General features: G+C 46.7%; 1 pseudogene; it reads left to right on the top strand.

Moving 5' to 3' along the window:
• The window catches only part of LOC133357730 (transforming growth factor-beta-induced protein ig-h3-like), a 54630-nt pseudogene that overhangs the window by 10998 nt on the left and 24602 nt on the right, over positions 1–19030 (top strand).

Here is a 19030-nt window from a genome sequence, read left to right as displayed (position 1 = left end):
GACTTTACCGAAAGAACCAAGAAGATGATTTGAAGCATGTGTTATTTTTTTTGGGGGGGGGGGGGCAGAGCTTTGTGACTTCATATTTGAGGGGGGGTCTGACTTTTTTTGACGTCATGTAACGAGGGGGGGGGGGTCAAAAATATTCCAAAATCGCGTGACGTCATTTATGGACGGCCCCATGCCCCAATCTTAATTTGGAGCTTTCGTGACTGCAGGAATTACTCTTTGGTTCTTTCGGTAAAGTGACGTATAAAGATAAAATAATAAATTAAATACTAGCACACGACGTTTCGATTGCAACACAAGCAATCATCATCAGGTATAAATGAAATAGCAACACAAATCTAGTATACTTAGAAATGTAATGTAATACAACGGAGAGTCGGATAAAATAACAGTCAACACCCTACCTGGTTGATTACGTTCTTCCTGAGAATGCTAAATTTGAGAGAGAGATAAAACACAGAACCAGAAACATATAGACAGACATATAAGCAGACAGATATCACAGAGATACATAGAGAGAGAACAAACATAGGCACACAGAGAAATGCCATGCCCCGTTTGCCATCAAGATGATGAGCGCAGGACGCTGCGAGTGATGTCCATAAGGAAAGAAGTGGCGATAAAATCGCTCCTCACGTGTCACGTGACATCATAGGTGCAGCCTCGCCTCAAAAATAGCTCAAATCGAGAGTTTGCGTGTCTCTCTCTCATCATCATCATCACGGTGGCTAGGAGATGTTAACTACCTCGCCTGGTATGCAGGAGGTCGTGGGTTCGATCCCTACCCTGACGCCTGCTGTATATTTGGAGTTTGTGTGTGTGTGTGTATGTGTCTCTCTCTCATCATCATCACGGTGGCTAGGAGATGTTGACTACCTCGCCTAGTATGCAGGAGGTCGTGGGTTCAATCCAGACCCTGACGCCTGCTGTATATTTAGAGTTTGCGTCTCTCTTTCTCATCATCACGGTGGCTAGGAGATGTTAACTACCTCGCCTGGTACGCAGGAGGTCGTGGGTTCGATCCCTACCCTGACGCCTGCTGCTGTATATTTAGAGTTTGCGTCTCTCTCTCTCTCATCATCATCACGGTGGCTAGGAGATGTTAACTACCTCGCCTGGTATACAGGATGTCGTGGGTTCGATCCCTACTCTGCCGATGCCTGCTGTGTATTTGGCGTTTGTGTGTGTCTCTCTCTCATCATCATCACGGTGGCTAGGAGATGTTAACGTTCTCCTGCATACCAGGCGAGGTAGTTAACATCTCCTAGCCATCGTGATGATGAGAGAGACACGCAAACTCCAAATATACAGCAGGCGTCAGGGTCGGGATCGAACCCACGACCTCCTCCATACCAGGCGAGGTAGTTAGCATCTCCTAGCCACCGTGGCGCCCCAAGTACTGAGAGAATGTTTCTGAATATTGCTCACTCCTTTGTCACCTATACGAATAATCCTGAAACATATTGTTTGGCGACGCTGCTGGCTGCCGCTGCATTGGCAGCGCGAGCAGAAATTATAATAAAAATAATTATACAAAAACTTAACATGTTGGTCAATAACAGCACTGTCTGTTTTTAAAAAAAAAACATTATATATAATAGACGTTTCGGGCAATGGCCCTTGTTCTAAGTAGATGGACCATTACTCTAAACGCCTCCTATAATTTTTTTTTATATTTTTTTACTTTTAAGGCCACAGTGTGGTTGAGGCACATGCTGTTTTAAATCCTTTATATTAAGTTCGCGTGCTTGCTTGCTTGCTTAGGACCGTGCAAATCTTTCGGTCGTTTTTTAACCCACTTCCCGTGATCCAATCGAGCTGACATTTTCCACTCAGACTCGTTGTGCCAGACAATTAATGTTCGTGAAAAAAAATTCCCAAAATTTTACACTTTTTAGGCAAAAAAAATATATTTTACATATATTCAAATAGAACGCATTCATGGCTTTGGCTGAACGTCAGAGTGCAAGAGCCCAGAGCGTAACCCCTCCACAGGCCGTGGCGGAGTAGCGCAGTTGGTAGCGCCCTCGCTTCCCATGCCAAAGGTCGCGGGATCGATCCCCGCGTCCTCCACAGGCGAATATATTTTTTAATCCTTTATATTAAGTTCGCCGCCATGCATATAAAGGATTTATAGTGAAAAACTTTGTTTTTACGGGTTTACTTGTTTGTTGTTGTTGTGTGTTATCCCCTGAGACAAAAGCATCGGTCTGTTGTTTTAGCTGCCCGACATCTGACAAAAACAACAACAACAACAAAACCCTCACTCTTGGCCTAATTGGGTTAAAACCGGCACCTGAGAATAACATTTTAGTCACGTGGGAAAATAATAAGACAAAAAGATTGATCGACTTCTCCGCCGAGAGCAATCGGAAGCGAATGTGACGTTTGGAACGGACGATACGGCGTGCGATCACGTGATCCACGGGAGCGGTGGTGCAACGGTTAGCGCCGCGCTCCGGAACCCGGACCGCCCGAGTATCGATCCTCGCGCACGGCCAACGCCGGCGACGATTGTCTCAACTCGGTTCTGGGCTTCCCCTAGGTCGACTCAGCCTGAAATAAGTACCCGGTGCCTGCCGGGGTTTTTTGTTTCTTCCGCCCTCCACATTTAGAAGCGTCCGCTGCTTTCAATTCCGCAGTGATGGCGAGCCACGAAATCACGTGTGACCAGGTCGCTTCTGGAACATAGCTATATAGCTCAGTGGGACTTACCTGGTGAACATTACAATTGGCGTAGGCAGGGCCGGATCAAGGTTGTGGGGGGGCTTTAGGAGCTGCAACCCAGGGGCGTCCGCCAGCTGGAGGGCTTTCAGAGATGAAATGAAAAGTGATTTCGTTCGTGAATTGCCGAATTGTATTTGTTTGTTTACCTTGTTAAAAATAAATTTAAATTTTCTTTAACTTTGGTTTTACTCTTGAAAAAATAACTGGGGGGCGTCCTCACAGTGCCTGTATTTTTGCACACAGCGTTGGTGTACGGTGTTTTTTTCTGCAATATTTTGCTGTCTTTTCTTAGATTTTCTGTTTGCACTCAGTCACATAGTCACTTTGAGATGTTTTTTGTTCATGTTTTAGTTTTTTGTTTGTTGCGGTTGCACCCGATTCAAGAGCCGAATGGCTCACAGGGCTATACCTAATGCATGAACTTGAACTCACTCACACTCACTCACCCACTCACCCAATCACCCACTCACTCACCAACACACTCACTCACTCACACACCCACTCACCCAATCACCCACTCACTCACCCACTCACTCACCCACTCACTCACACACTCACACACATTTTCTGTTTGCACATAGTCACTTTAAGATGTTTTCTTGTTCATGTTTTTGTTTTTTGTTTGTTGCGGTTGCACCCGATTCAAAAGCCGAATGGCTCACAGGGCTATACCAAATAAATGAACTTGAACTTGAGGCTAGGGACCTACACAATCTTAATCCGGCCCTGGGAGTAGGTATAGGTAGGTCAAAGGAGACAAAGGCGGCCGGGCGTGGTTGATAGCCACCCACCCCCTCGTGTGCCGTGCCGGCCTTCACAGGTTCTGCTCGCAAACAGCACTTGCCCCAACCGCCCGTGAAGGCTACACGGGTGGTCTTTATCTTTGTGTTTCACAGTGACCGGCGTAAATTTGCAGTCCTTGTTGGGGAATAAAAAAAAAAGAAAAACACAACTGCCAACATTTAAAGAACACATTGGCTCCTAATTCAATGCGGGTACACGTGTGAACACCAGCATTCTGTTCAGGAATGTGCTCAACTAATTAAGGTCGACGAGACCGATCTTGAAAAAGTCGTTTCAAACTGAGCCGCTCATTTCAATAAAAAACAACAAAACTATCTGGGAATGGCCCTAAGCGGGCCCAGATGCATTGGCAATGAGTGCAGAGAACCGATTAGTCCTGCGGGGTCGTTTTCACCGCAGACGCCGGCTGACTGCGGTTCAGCCCCAACAATTCGTGGGCCCCACCGCTCAATTGGCGGCGACATCGGCCGTGGTCCTCCGGGGAAGGGCTGCTGTGGCTACGTGGGGTGCGTTTGGCCAAACCTCGGCAGAAAATAACAATTCCCGCGCGTGGCGTGGATGTGTGTCTGTACCAGGGGCGGTTTCTTCATTAGGGCGATTGGGCGACGCACCACCAATGTCATTCAACCACAGAGTCACGCTAGCCGTCACTGTGCCTCTGGATATAGTCCAATCAGCGTCATGTCACGTTTTGTGGAGTACCGCCTCTTTTTGGGCAATTTCACTCCGGCTGAGAATCGCCCCGAGTGGCCCCATAGACTTACATTCAAAGATGTTTTTTTTCGACCGGGGGGTGCTCCAATGCATTCTCTATGGCTTCCGGGAGGGCTCGCCCTAACGTGCTTACTTCATCATACCGTGTAAGCACGTTTCATCCAACAATATAATTTGTCGCCACCTAGTGGAATCTTTAATAAAAAAAAACTTGAGTGGATTGTAATAATAGTGAGTATAGAAACAAACAAGATGTATTGTAAGAGTCACTTTATTTTTCATTAATATTAAAGAAGTGAAGTTGCCTTTACATGCTTAAGCTGTTAATTTATCCATTGCATGGGTGGACCTTATCCTTATCAATCATCCAGACATTTGCCCCCCCTGAGAGACTTTGCAGGAGCCGCCACTGGTCTGTACGTACGTGCGTCGAACCTCTCTCGCACCGCACGTAGCCCATCCTGCTAGGGGGTCGTGTACGTAGGACTTCTTTCGCGCCGTACGTAGCCAGCCGCGCTAATGTATGCATGTTCAAGTTATTTTGCCACCCCATATGTTAGCCAGCTGTGCTGATGCCGATGTGTGTACGTGGAACTTGTTTCGCTCCGTCCGTAACCGGCCGTGTTAATCGGAGGTGTTGGGTTCTAATCGGACGTGTTGGGACTATATATTCTCGGTTCTTTCGGTAAAGTCACGTAGAAGGGAAATAATAAAATAATATAAATATAAAACAATTAAAATTCTCACTACGTTTCGACTGCAACACAAGCAATCGTCATCAGGTGTGAAATATTTATTTATATAATATTTATATTATTTTATTATTTCCCTTCTACGTGACTTTACCGAAAGAACCAAAAATATGAATCCCTGCAGTCACGAAAGCTTTAAATCAAAATGTTGGGACCAATTGGAGGAGCTGTTAATGCTACCCCCCTTCCCCCTCCCTTTGATGCTGCTTAATCCTGCATAATGCACGGGCATAATATTAATTTGAAACCCCTCCATCCACCTCCTACGCATTTTCCATATGCTAAATTCCTCTTGATATGCAAATTATTTTGGCAAGGCGCTCTTCTTCCCACCTCCCCCCCTCCAACCCAGCTTAAATATACGCTCCAAGCTTGGTGGTGTTTCATTCTTCACCTGAGGACGGCTGCTTGCGTTGTGGCCAAAACGTCGTGAGAATTATTTTATTATGTTTTATTTTTATTATTTTATTATTTTACTATGTTTTATTTTTATTATTTTATTATTTTATTATGTTTTATTTTTATTATTTTATTATTTCCCTTCTACGTGACTTCACCGAAAGAACCAAGAAGATGAACTGGGGCTATCGGAGGTGTACAGGCGGCTAATCGGATGTGCCTTGTCCCGTTTCTTTCAGCACAATCACCTACGAGTGCTGCCCTGGCTACCTCCCGGTGGAGGGAGAGAAGGGATGTCCTGCCAGTAAGAACTTGTACCTTTCCACCCATTATTCACAACACGAACCTCGATTGTTTTTTTTAAATCCTTTATATTAAGTTCACTCGCTTGCTTGCTTGCGCGCTTACGACCGTGCAAATCTTTCGGTCGTTTTTTAACCCACTTCCCGTGATCCAATCGAGCTGGCGTTTTGCACACAGACGCGTTGTGCGTGACAATAAATTTTGGTGAAAAAATTTTCCCAAAATGTTACACTTTTAGGATTTTTTTTTGTATATTTAATTACCAATTGCTTAATGGTGGTAGGCAATCATCTGACCCATAAGTGGCAGCCATCTCAAGCCAGAGGACGAGAGGACTCTAGCCGCCACGCATATAAAGGATTTATAGTGAAAAACTTTGTTTTTACGGGTTAGTTTTTTTAATTTGTTTTAAATTGTAACTCCACACAAACCCTCGGTGTAAAGCACAAACCGTGAGCACGCAGGGAGGGGCCGAGGGGCGAGGGGATGCAGAAACTCCGCGGACAAAAGCCACCAGGGTTCAACACTCCTGGGTTTCAGGAAGGGTGGAAGACACACGTACGCTTTCACGGCCAATATTGTGATTCGTGATTAGTTTCCTCTCGGGGTTAGGTACAATGTCAGTTTGTATTCTTAGGTTTTTTCGGTAAAGTCACGTAGGTAAAAAATTAAAATTAATAAAAGTAAAATAAAAATAAAATAAAAATCACGACGTTTCGGAGGCAACACAAGCTTCCGTCTTCAGGTGGACCTGTCACAGCAGCTTGTGTTGCCTCCGAAACGTCGTGATTTTATTTTATTTTTATTTTACTTTTATTAATTTTAATTTTTTACCTACGTGACTTTACCGAAAAAACCTAAGAATATGAATCCTTGCAGTCACGAAATCTTCAAATCTAGAATTAATGTCAGTTTGGTTAAACACGTAGGCTTTTGCGACAAATATTAACCATAATAGAGGTTTTGTGGTTTAGATCGCGTATATCTATGAATGCGTCGTTAAAACCCGCCTCCACCCGACACAGCCAATTAGTAAGGTTTGTCACGTAAACAGAACGTGCCAACACCGGTTGTGTGTTGTAGAGGAAACCCACAACAACATTTGCAATTATAGTGTTGGGTATAGTGTAGTGTATAGTGTAGTGTATAGTGTTGTGTATAGTGTAATATAGTGTAGTGTATATTGTAGTGTATAGTGTAGTGTAGTAGTATATAGTGTAGTGTATAGTGTAGTGTATAGTATAGTATATAGTATAGTGTATAGTGTAGTGTATAATGTAGTGTATAGTGTAGTGTATAGTGTAGTGTATAATGTACTGTATAGTGTAGTGTAGTAGTATATAGTGTAGTGTATAGTGTAGTGTATAGTATAGTATATAGTATAGTGTATAGTGTAGTGTATATTGTTGTGTATATTGTAGTGTATAGTGTAGTGTATAGTGTAGTGTATAGTGTAGTGTATAGTGTAGTGTATAGTGTAGTGTATAGTGTAGTGTATAGTGTAGTGTACTAGTTCTTCACACCGGTTGTGTGTTGGAGAGTAAGCCCACTGCAACGTGTAGCCTTAACAGACTGTCGGGGCAAGTGCTGTTAGCGAGCACACCCACGCACACACAAAATAACGGTTCGAACGAGTTGCGCCGAGGATGCCACCCCAACCCACCCCACCTTGATAATTGTTTTTTAACCTTCTATCTGGCAACAAAACTGACACCTTTGTTTACGAGGAGTCATGTTTGCATATACCACAATACCTGCAGTCGTAATGCAAACAAAAAGCATAACTCTGATAATGTGCATTGTCCTTGAAGTTGATTGGTCCACACCCGAGACAGCTTTCCTTAGAGCCTAGTCTCACATGGTGTTGGACCAGATGACGCCAAAACGCCCACCTTGCCGGCCACGGCCTTGTCTCTCCACCACCGCAGTCCTGCCGCTGGGCACCATGGCGGAGACGCTGGAGGCCGCGGGGGCGACCATCACCGCGGCCCACATGGAACAGGCCGACCTGGGCAGCGTGCTGGCCGGACGCGCCGCCTTCACCGCCTTCGCGCCCGACGACAACGCCTGGAAGGGGTGGAGATGGTGAGCGGGAGCTTGGCATGGGAAGAATGTTACCTGCCCTCGCGGGGCCTGTAGCACAGGGGCGGTTTCTTCATTAGGGCGATTGGGCGACGCACTACCAATGTCATTAAACCACAGAGTCACGCTAGCCGTTACTGTGCCTCTGGATATAGTCCAATCAGCGTCATGTCACGTTCTGTGGAGTACCGCCTCTTTTTGGGCGATTTCACTCCGGCTGAGAATCGCCCCGAGTGTTCCCATAGACTTACATTCAAAGATGTTTTTTTTCGAACGGGGGCGCTGCAATGCATTCTCTATGGCTTCCGGGAGGGCTCGCCCTAACGTGCTTACGTCATCATACGTAAGCACGTTTCAGTCAACCATATTATTTGTCGCCACCTAGTGGAATCTTTAATAAAAGAAACTGAGTGGATTGTAATAATAGTGAGTATAGAAACAAACAAGGAGATGTATTGTAAGAGTCACTTTATTTTTCATGAATATTAAAGAAGTGAAGTTGCCTTTACATGCTTAAGCTGTTAATTTATCCATTGCATGGGTGGACCTTATCCTTATCAATCATCCAGACATTTGCCCCCCCCTGAGAGATTTTGCAGGAGCCGCCACTGCTGTAGCATTTGTTATAATAGAGGGGCCCTAAATAACGAAAGCAACCAACCACGGTAATATTAAAACACACGCATTTTTTTACTTGCATAGTAAAGTAATTGTACTTTTTCGTTTGCAATACGGCCAGATAATTTAGCGACAAATCGCTAACCTTAAACGCCCAGCCGTTCGTAAAAGTTGAAGGCGGTATAGTACTATAGTAATTGAGCTAGTGCAGAATCACTTAAACCGGAATTGATAGCTTGAAAGCAGTTAGCGCGGGGCCCTTGAAAGTGCGGTGCCCGTAGCATTTGTAGCTACTTTTGCTACGAGGATAACACTGTGTAGCAACATATTTTTTGTTCCTGGGTAGTAAGTGTTATTTCCTAATTCCTCAAAAGTACAGAAAATGGCTATTATTCCCCACAAACTTTGCTTTGTGACCACGACAGTGATATTTTTTCATTTACCTATTTTCCAGAACATTCCAGATAGATTCAGTGCTGAGTAAACTTGGAGTAACTTCTCGAACATTCTAGAACTTTCCAATAATATAAATAGTAGTATAAATACAGGGGCCTTAAGCCCACCAGTTCATCTTCTTGGTTCTTTCGGTAAAGTCACGTAGAATAAAAATAATACAAATAAAACATAATAAAATAATTCTCACGACGTTTCGGCCACAACGCAAGCAGCCGTCCTCAGGTGAAGAACAGGTCTGTCTCCTCGACAGACTCTGTCTCCTCGACAGACCTGTTCTCCACCTGAGGACGGCTACTTGCGTTGTGGCCGAAACGTCGTGAGAATTATTTTATTATTTTTATTAATTTATTATTTCAATTCTACGTGACTTTACCGAAAGAACCAAGAAGATGAATCCCTGCAGTCACGAAAGTTTAAATCGAAATCCTACCAGTTCAGTTTAGTTCCAGCTGCCTAAGTGGATACATATCTGCATTTTCCTGAGATGGAATCAAGAGGCTGCAAGCATCCGGCAAACGCATTTTGCTATGTCTGCGGCCAATTTATCAAGACAAGAGCGAAAAGGTACTATTTGGGACAGCAGGGACACCAAGGCGCACTACCACAGGCGGGACTGGCCACAGCGGACTGAGTTCTCTGTGGGGAGGAACAGCGTCAAGTGAGAGCCACTGGTGGACCCCCGGAAGGTGCTGATGCCACCACTGCATATCAAATTGGGCCTTAAGAAACAATTTGTCAGAGCTGTAGATAAGGAGTCGGCAGCCTTCAAGTACCTTCAAGACTTCTTCCCTAAGCTGTCTGAGGCAAAGGTCAAAGCCGGTGTCTTCGTCGGACCACAGATAAAGAAGATCCTGGAGTGCAATGAATTCCCCAAGAAGCTCACGAGTAAGGAGAAACCGGCTTGGAACAGTTTGTCGCAGTGGTTTGTGGCTTCCTCGGCAATCACAAGGTCGAAAATTATGTGGAGCTAGTTGAGACTCTGGTAAGAACTACGGCACGATGGGCTGTAGGCTGTCCCTCCAAGTCCATATTCTTGATGCTCATCTTGATAAATTCAAGAAGAACATGGGAGCGTACTCGGAGGAGCAAGGCGAGCGCTTCCACCAGGATATACTGGACTTTGAACGCCGCTACCAAGGACAGTATAACGAGAACATGATGGGAGACTACATTTGGGGGCTGATTCGTGAAAGTGATTTACAGTATAATCGTAAATCTCGAAAAACGACTCACTTCTAAATTTTAGTAGTAATTTTTGTATTACTTTAGTATAAACACATGTTAATTTTGATTCATATGTTCTCTTTTTCTGACTTCATGAGAACGAAAAGAAACTAATTCGCCCGTTTTCTCATTGAAAATGGCTCCTGGTATAAATTTGCACGTGCTGAGCCACTTTGTTGAGCGAAAATTTGGTGGCCAGGTGGCTTTTGAAAAATCGCTACATAGCTTAGTGAGCCTTACCTGGTAAAATAAAAAAAATTGTTCGGTTTAAATTTTATTTTAATTTTCCCCTCCACATTTAGAATCAACATCACGCGATTGGAGTATTTGGCTGCTATCGATTTCTGCACGATAAGCCACTTCGTTGAGCTATCACTTGTGGCAAGTTCACTTCTAAACAAGTATAACCCGTAAAAACAAGGTTTTTCACTATAAATCCTTTATATGCGTGGCGGCTAGAGTCCTCTCGTCCTCTGGCTTGAGATGGCTGCCACCTATGGGTCAGATGATTGCATGGCAGCATTAAGCAATTGGTAATTAAATATAATATTTTTGTCCTAAAAAGTGTAACATTTTGGAAAAAAAATTTCACGAACATTAATTGTCACGCACAACGAGTCTGTGTGCAAAATGTCAGCTCGATTGGATCACAGGAAGTGGGTTAAACAACGACCGAAAGATTTGCACGGTCCTAAGCAAGCAAGCGAACTTAATATAAAGGATTTAATAAAGGATTTTAAAAGCGCTACATGGCTCAGTGGGGTCAAATGAGTACCTGGTGCGGTGTGTAGTGAACATTGCCACTTTAGAGACAAAGGCGGCCGGGCGTGGTGCTGGCCACCCACCCCCTCGTGTGTTGTTTCGGCCTTCGTAGGTTGCTGCTCGTTAACAGCACTTGCCCCTACAGTCTGTTGAAGACTACACGGGCGATATTTGTCTTTGTTTGCTGCAGACCGGGTTAGAGAAAACATTTACATGACCTCTTTTTGGTTCTTTCGGTAAAGTCACGTAGAAGGGAAATAATAAAATAATAAAAATTAAACATAATAAAATATAGTTTTATTATTTTATAATAAAATATTATTTTATTACTTCCCATCTACGTGACTTTACCGAAAGAACCAAGAAGATGAATCCCTGCAGTCACGAAAGCTTTAAATCGAAATTTTTTTGAAGTCATTCGTTTACCTTCCCTACACTTTGCGCCGCTATTGCATCGTTTGTTGTAACGTTTCTGACCCCCCCCCATGCCCCCCTTCCTGAGACATCTGTAACCAAATCAAGAGCTATAACAACTCATCGGAATTCCTCCGGCATCAACACGCGCACATATTCCGATTTGCGCAGAGCGAGTCGGAGATCCGAGACTCCATGTCGTACTCGCTGGTTGACCGCCGTCTCCTCGGGAGGGACCTCAAGCACGGCATGACGCTACCGACACTCAAGGAAGACGAGCTGCACGTCCACCACTTCTCCAACGGGGTGAGGGCACCGTCCGCCCCGCTCACCACTCCCCGCTCAACGCTCACCGCTCACAGCTTTGCACTCACCACTCACCGCTCTCCACTCACCGCTCTCCACTCCACACTCACCGCTCTCCACTCACCGCTCACCCCCCTCCGCGTTCACCGCTCACAGCTTCGCACTCACCACTTACCGCTCACCACTCACCACTCACCGCTCACAGCTCCCCACTCACCACTCCAGCTCACCGCTCTCCGCTCACCGCTCACCCCCCTCCCCGCTCATCGCTCACAGCTTCGCACTCACCACTCGCCACTCCACGCTCACCACTCACCACTCGCCGTTCCACGCTCACCGCTCTCCGCTCACCGCTCACCCCCCTCCCCGCTCACCGCTCACAGCTTCGCACTCACCACTCACCGCTCACCACTCGCCACTCCACGCTCACCACTCACCACTCGCCGTTCCACGCTCACCGCTCTCCGCTCACCGCTCACCCCCCTCCCCGCTCACCGCTCACAGCTTTGCACTCACCGCTCTCCACTCACCGCTCTCCACTCACTGCTCTCCACTCACCGCTCACCCCCCTCCGCGTTCACCGCTCACAGCTTCGCACTCACCACTTACCGCTCACCACTCACCACTCACCGCTCACAGCTCCCCACTCACCACTCCAGCTCACCGCTCTCCGCTCACCGCTCACCCCCCTCCCCGCTCACCGCTCACAGCTTTGCACTCACCACTCACCGCTCTCCACTCACCGCTCTCCACTCCACACTCACTGCTCTCCACTCACCGCTCACCCCCCTCCGCGTTCACCGCTCACAGCTTCGCACTCACCACTTACCGCTCACCACTCACCACTCACCGCTCACAGCTCCCCACTCACCACTCCAGCTCACCGCTCTCCGCTCACCGCTCACCCCCCTCCCCGCTCATCGCTCACAGCTTCGCACTCACCACTCGCCACTCCACGCTCACCACTCACCACTCGCCGTTCCACGCTCACCGCTCTCCGCTCACCGCTCACCCCCCTCCCCGCTCACCGCTCACAGCTTTGCACTCACCACTCACCGCTCTCCACTCACCGCTCTCCACTCCACACTCACTGCTCTCCACTCACCGCTCACCCCCCTCCGCGTTCACCGCTCACAGCTTCGCACTCACCACTTACCGCTCACCACTCACCGCTCACAGCTCCCCACTCACCACTCCAGCTCACCGCTCTCCGCTCACCGCTCACCCCCCTCCCCGCTCATCGCTCACAGCTTCGCACTCACCACTCGCCACTCCACGCTCACCACTCACCACTCGCCGTTCCACGCTCACCGCTCCCCGCTCACCGCTCACCCCCCTCCCCGCTCACCGCTCACAGCTTCGCACTCACCACTCACCGCTCCCCACTCACCACTCGCCACTCACCACTCACCGCTCCCCACTCACCACTCGCCACTCACCACTCACCGCTCCCCACTCACCACTCGCCACTCTCCACTCTCTCCGCTGTCCACGGGCGAGTTATCCTGGGTGGCTAGGAGATGTGATCTCCCTCGCCTGGTATGCAGGAGCTCGTGGGTTCGATTCCGACCCTGACGATGCCTGCTGCTGTATATTTGGAGTTTGCGTGTCTCTCTCTCAACGTGGTGAGATGTTGACTACCTCGCCTGGTATGCAGGAGGTCGTGGGTTCGATCCCGACCCTGACGATGCCTGCTGCTGTATATTTGGAGTTTGCGTGTCTCTCTCTCAACGTGGTGAGATGTTGACTACCTCGCCTGGTATGCAGGAGGTCGTGGGTTCGATCCCGACCCTGACGATGCCTGCTGCTGTTTATTTGGAGTTTGCGTGTCTCTCTCTCAACGTGGTGAGATGTTGACTACCTCGCCTGGTACGCAGGAGGTCGTGGGTTCGATCCCGACCCTGACGATGCCTGCTGCTGTTTATTTGGAGTTTGCGTGTCTCTCTCTCAGCGTGGGCGCGTGGATTTTATCTCTGGGTCCTCTGGTTATTACCGTCCATCTCTGATTAGCACGGCTGGCTACGTCTGGTGCAAAATAAGTTCCACATACATACATACATTTAGAATCGTATGTATGTTTGTTGAATTTCTTTCGCACCGTATGTAGCCAACAGGTCAAATCAGCGTGCGTTTAGAGTATTTGGCTTCTGCTATCAATGTCCACATGATGATAAGCCATTTCGTTGAAATCTCATTTGTGGTGGCAAGGTAGCTTCTGACAATATAACTATACACTAGCTCAGCAGCAAAAAAAATCGAAAAAATACTATAATCTTAATCCATAATTATCATAATTTGGGCTGGATCGTGATGTAGATATGTCAACATTATTATTTCTGTATTAAATTTCGATGTAAAGCTTTCGTGACTGCAGGGATTCACCTTCTTGGTTCTTTCGGTAAAGTCACGTAGAAGGGAAGTAATAAAAGAATACAAATTTAAAATAATAAAAATAAAACATCATAAAATAATAAAAATAAAACGTAATAAAATAATAAAAATAAAACAATACAATTTCGATTTAAAGCTTTCGTGAGTGCAGGGAATCATCTTCTTGGTTCTTTCGGTAAAGTCACGTAGAAGGGAAATAATAAAATAATAAAATAAAACATAATAAAATAATATAATATAAAATTCATCTTCTTGGTTCTTTCGGTAAAGTCACGTAGAATGGAAACAATTAAAATAATTAAATAAAACATAATAAAATAATTCTCTATTATGTTTTATTTTAGCATTTTTATTGTTTCCATTCTACGTGACTTTACCGAAAGAACCAAAAGCTGATGACTAATCTACAACTCGCATCGTAACAACTGCCTGATTACTAATCTAGTATATAATTACAATAACCCGCCCACCCACCTCAAATCTTTGCACCTGATGAGTTAATGATGACGTCACCCTGCTGCTGCTGCTCTATATAAGCAGCAGGGTGACGTCATCATTAATTAATGATGACGTCACCCTGCTGCTGCTGCTCTATATAAGCAGCAGGGTGACGTCATCATTAATTAATGATGACGTCACCCTGCTGCTGCTGCTGCTCTATATAAGCAGCAGGGTGACGGCATCATTAATTAATGATGACGTCACCCTGCTGCTGCTGCTCTATATAAGCAGCAGGGTGACGTCATCATTAATTAATGATGACGTCACCCTGCTGCTGCTCTATATAAGCAACAGGGTGACGTCATCATTAATTAATGATGACGTCACCCTGCTGCTGCTGCTCTATATAAGCAGCAGGGTGACGTCATCATTAATTAATGATGACGTCACCCTGCTGCTGCTGCTCTATATAAGAACGGGAGACACAGCAGAGCCCATCACCATTCTGGCGAATTGCCCCGATGATGCTGGATGCAATTACCAGCGAAACGTCGTGCTACTCAAAAATTGTAAATGTTGTGGTTTCACGCTTCAACACACCGGTGGGCTAAAGCAGTGAACTATTTGTCTTTTGTCAACGTGACACTTGATTATTGTTTTTTTTACCCTTCTATCTGGCAACAAAACTGACACCTTTTTACAAGGAGTCATGTTTGCATAGACCACAATACCTGCAGTCATAATACAAAACAAAAAACATAACTCTGATAATGTATGCACTGTCCTTGAAGTTGATTGGTCCACACCCGAGACAGCTTTCCTTAAAGCCTAGTCTCACATGGGTTGGACCAGATGACGCCAAAAGGCACCGTGTCGGGTAGTGGAGGGTTACGACACATTTATAAATAACGCGATCTCAACCCAAAAACGTTGCTTATAAAAAAAGCCTAGCTTCGATACGAATTCCCCTCCACCCCACCCAACCCGAGCCCTATTAACCAGGGTGGCCGCTTTGATTCGAACCGGGGAGCCTCTGTGACTTTACCGAAAAAACAAAAGAATACGAATCCTTGCAGTCACGAAAGCTTCAAATCTGGAACTCTGTGACGAGCTTCAAGTCGCCACCGCCCTCCGTTGTGACCTCTGACCCCGACCCCCCCCACCACCGACAGATCATCACAGTGAACTGCGTACGGATCCTAAAACCCAACCTGCTCGCGTCCAACGGAGTGGTACACATTGTCGAGGCCATCATCCCCCCGGCGAGCGCCAGCATCCGCGCCATCCTGGAGAGCGACAGCCGCTTGAAGACCCTCACGGTGAGGGGGGGGCAGGGGGGGGCAGGGGGGGGGCAGGGGGGGGGGTGGTGACGCGGCACGTGGAGCGAGCTCGACGGCCTGTTGCAGAGGGCTCGCGGTTCGAATCAAAGCGGACGCCCTGGTTAATAGTGGGTTGGGTTGGGGTGGAGTTTCGATTTAAAGCTTCTTTCGTGACTGCAGGGATTGATCTTCTTGGTTCTTTCGGTAAAGTCAAGTAGAATGGAAATAATAAAATAATAATAAATATTATTTTATTATGTTTTATTTTTATTATTTTATTATTTACCTTCTACGTGACTTTACCGAAAGAACCAAGAAGATCGGGTGGAGTTCATAAAAAAGGATTTGTTGGTTTTGTTCCCATGTTAGATCGCCCCCCTCCACTCCTGTTGCCCCCGCACTCAGCGGGCTGCCTCTCTCGTGCGAGCGCGTGCGTATGCATGACACAGAGACCCACAGACTCGCACAGAGACCTATAGACTCACACAGAGATGCACCGACCCACACAGAGACCCATGGACTCACACAGAGACCCATAGACTCATACAGAGACCCACAAACTCACACAGAGACCCATGGACTCACACAGATACCTATAAACTCACACAGAGATGCACCGACCCACACAGAGACCCATGGACTCACACAGAGACACATAGACTCACACAGAGACACATAGACTCACACCACGTCCCATGGACTCACACAAAGTCCCATGGACTCACACAGAGACCCACAGACTCACACAGAGACCCATGGACTCACACAGAGACCCACAGACCCACACAGAGACCCACAGACTCACACAGAGACCCACAGACCCACACAGAGACCCACAGACTCACACAGAGACCCACAGACTCACACAGAGACCCATAGACTCACACAGAGACCCACAGGTTCACACAGAGACCCATAGACTCACACAGAGACCCACAGACTCACACAGAGACCCACAGACTCACACAGAGACCCACAGACTCACACAGAGACCCACAGACTCACACAGAGACCCACAGACTCACACAGAGACCCATAGACTCACACAGAGACCCATAGACTCACACAGAGACCCACAGACTCACGCAGAGATCCATAGACTCACACAGAGATGCACCGACCCACACAGAGACCCACACACTCGCACAGAGACCCACAGACTCACACAGAGACCCACACACTCACACAGAGACCCACACACTCACACAGAGACCCATAGACTCGCACAGAGACCCATAGACTCACACAGAGATCCATAGACTCACACAGAGACCCACACACTCGCACAGAGACCCATAGACTCACACAGAGACCCACTGATTCACACAGAGACCCACACACTCGCACAGAGACCCACAGACTCACACAGAGACCCACACACTCACACAGAGACACACACACTCACACAGAGACCCATAGACTCGCACAGAGACCCATAGACTCACACATAGATCCATAGACTCACACAGAGACCCACAGACTCGCACAGAGACCCATGGACTCACACAGAGACCCATAGACTCGCACAGAGTCCCACTGACTCACACAGAGACCTATAGACTCACACAGAGATGCACCGACCCACACAGAGACCCATGGACTCACACAGAGACACATAGACTCGAACAGAGACCTACAGACTCGCACAGAGACCTACAGACTCGCACAGAGACCTATAAACTCACACATAGATGCACCGACCCACACAGAGACCCATGGACTCACACAGAGACCCATAGACTCATACAGAGAACCACAGACTCACACAGAGACCCATGGACTCACACAGATACCTATAAACTCACACAGAGATGCACCGACCCACACAGAGACCCATGGACTCACACAGAGACACATAGACTCATACAGAGACCCACAGACTCACACAGAGACCCATGGACTCACACAGATACCTATAAATTCACACAGAGATGCACCGACCCACACAGAGACCCATGGACTCACACAGAGACCCATAGACTCACACAGAGACCCATAGACTCATACAGAAACTCATAGACTCACACAGAGACCCACAGACTCACACAGAGACCCATAGACTCACACAGAGACCCACAGGTTCACACAGAGACCCATAGACTCACACAGAGACCCACAGACTCACACAGAGACCCACAGACTCACACAGAGACCCACAGACTCACACAGAGACCCACAGACTCACACAGAGACCCACAGACTCACACAGCGACCCATAGACTCACACAGAGACCCACAGACCCACAAAGAAACCCATATGCACGTCGATTATACACGTGGGGGGAAAACCCGGAGAAAAATGAAAGAGACCAAATTTACTATTTGAAACTTGTTTCTATTTTACCAGCGTGGCCCACTGAGCTATGCAGATCTTTTTCAGAAGTACCCTGGCAATAAATTACAGCCCTCCGCAGTGCCTTAGGAGCCGTCCATAAATGACGTCACCCACCTAGGGGAGGGGGTAAGAGGGGGTGGGTATGAGAAATGTGACGTCACATCAAAATGCGCAACTTTAAATAAATATAGAGTTGTTATAACAATTAGTGTTGTTATAACAACTCTAATTGTTATAACAACACTCCTACAACATCAGAGTGCAGGGCCACATTAAATACGCACTACAATGATAATAGTTTAAAGCGATTTGAAGCATGTTTTTTTTTTCAAAATGGAAATATGGTTTTGGGGGGGGGGGGCAGAGCTTTGTGACGTCATATTTGAGGGGAGGGGTCTGACTTTTTGTGTGACGTCATTTACGAACGGCCCCTTATCATATGGACATTTATAGCAGGCGAATAATCAAAACGCTAAATGGGGGAGGGGAAAACAGGAAGACCCCAGAGAATACTTCGCGTGACCACAGGGAGAGAGAGAGATACAAGCAAACTCTAAACTAACTCTAGATTTGAAGCTTTCGTGACTGCAAGGATTCATATTTTTAGGTTTTTTTTCCGGTAAAGTGACGTAGGTAAAAAATTTAAATTAATAAAAGTAAAATAAAAATAAAATAAAAATCACGGCGTTTCGGAGGCAACACAAGCTTCCGTCTTCAGGTGGAACCGTCACAGCTCACGATAGCTGTATCAAGTGAGAGAAATTCCAAGAAAACAGTATTTGTAAGCGATGGGTATGACCTTGTTATCTCGGCATCTCTCGAGGAAGGCCAGCGTCTCGAGAAGCTGTGACTTCTTGTCTCGTTGTCTGTTAAAAACTCTCACAGATAGGTGGAATTCCTCCCCGTAGAGAGTGTTCACTCTAGATTTGAAGCTTTCGTGACTGCAAGGATTCATATTCTTAGGTTTTTTCGGT

The sequence above is a fragment of the Lethenteron reissneri genome, chromosome 59, assembly GCF_015708825.2.
Source record: "Lethenteron reissneri isolate LAM-NWPU_2019-01 chromosome 59, ASM1570882v1, whole genome shotgun sequence".
NCBI classification, from domain to species: domain Eukaryota; kingdom Metazoa; phylum Chordata; class Hyperoartia; order Petromyzontiformes; family Petromyzontidae; genus Lethenteron; species Lethenteron reissneri.
The sequence above is the reverse complement of the archived record's forward strand: the minus strand, read 5'-3'. Positions and strand labels throughout refer to the sequence as shown.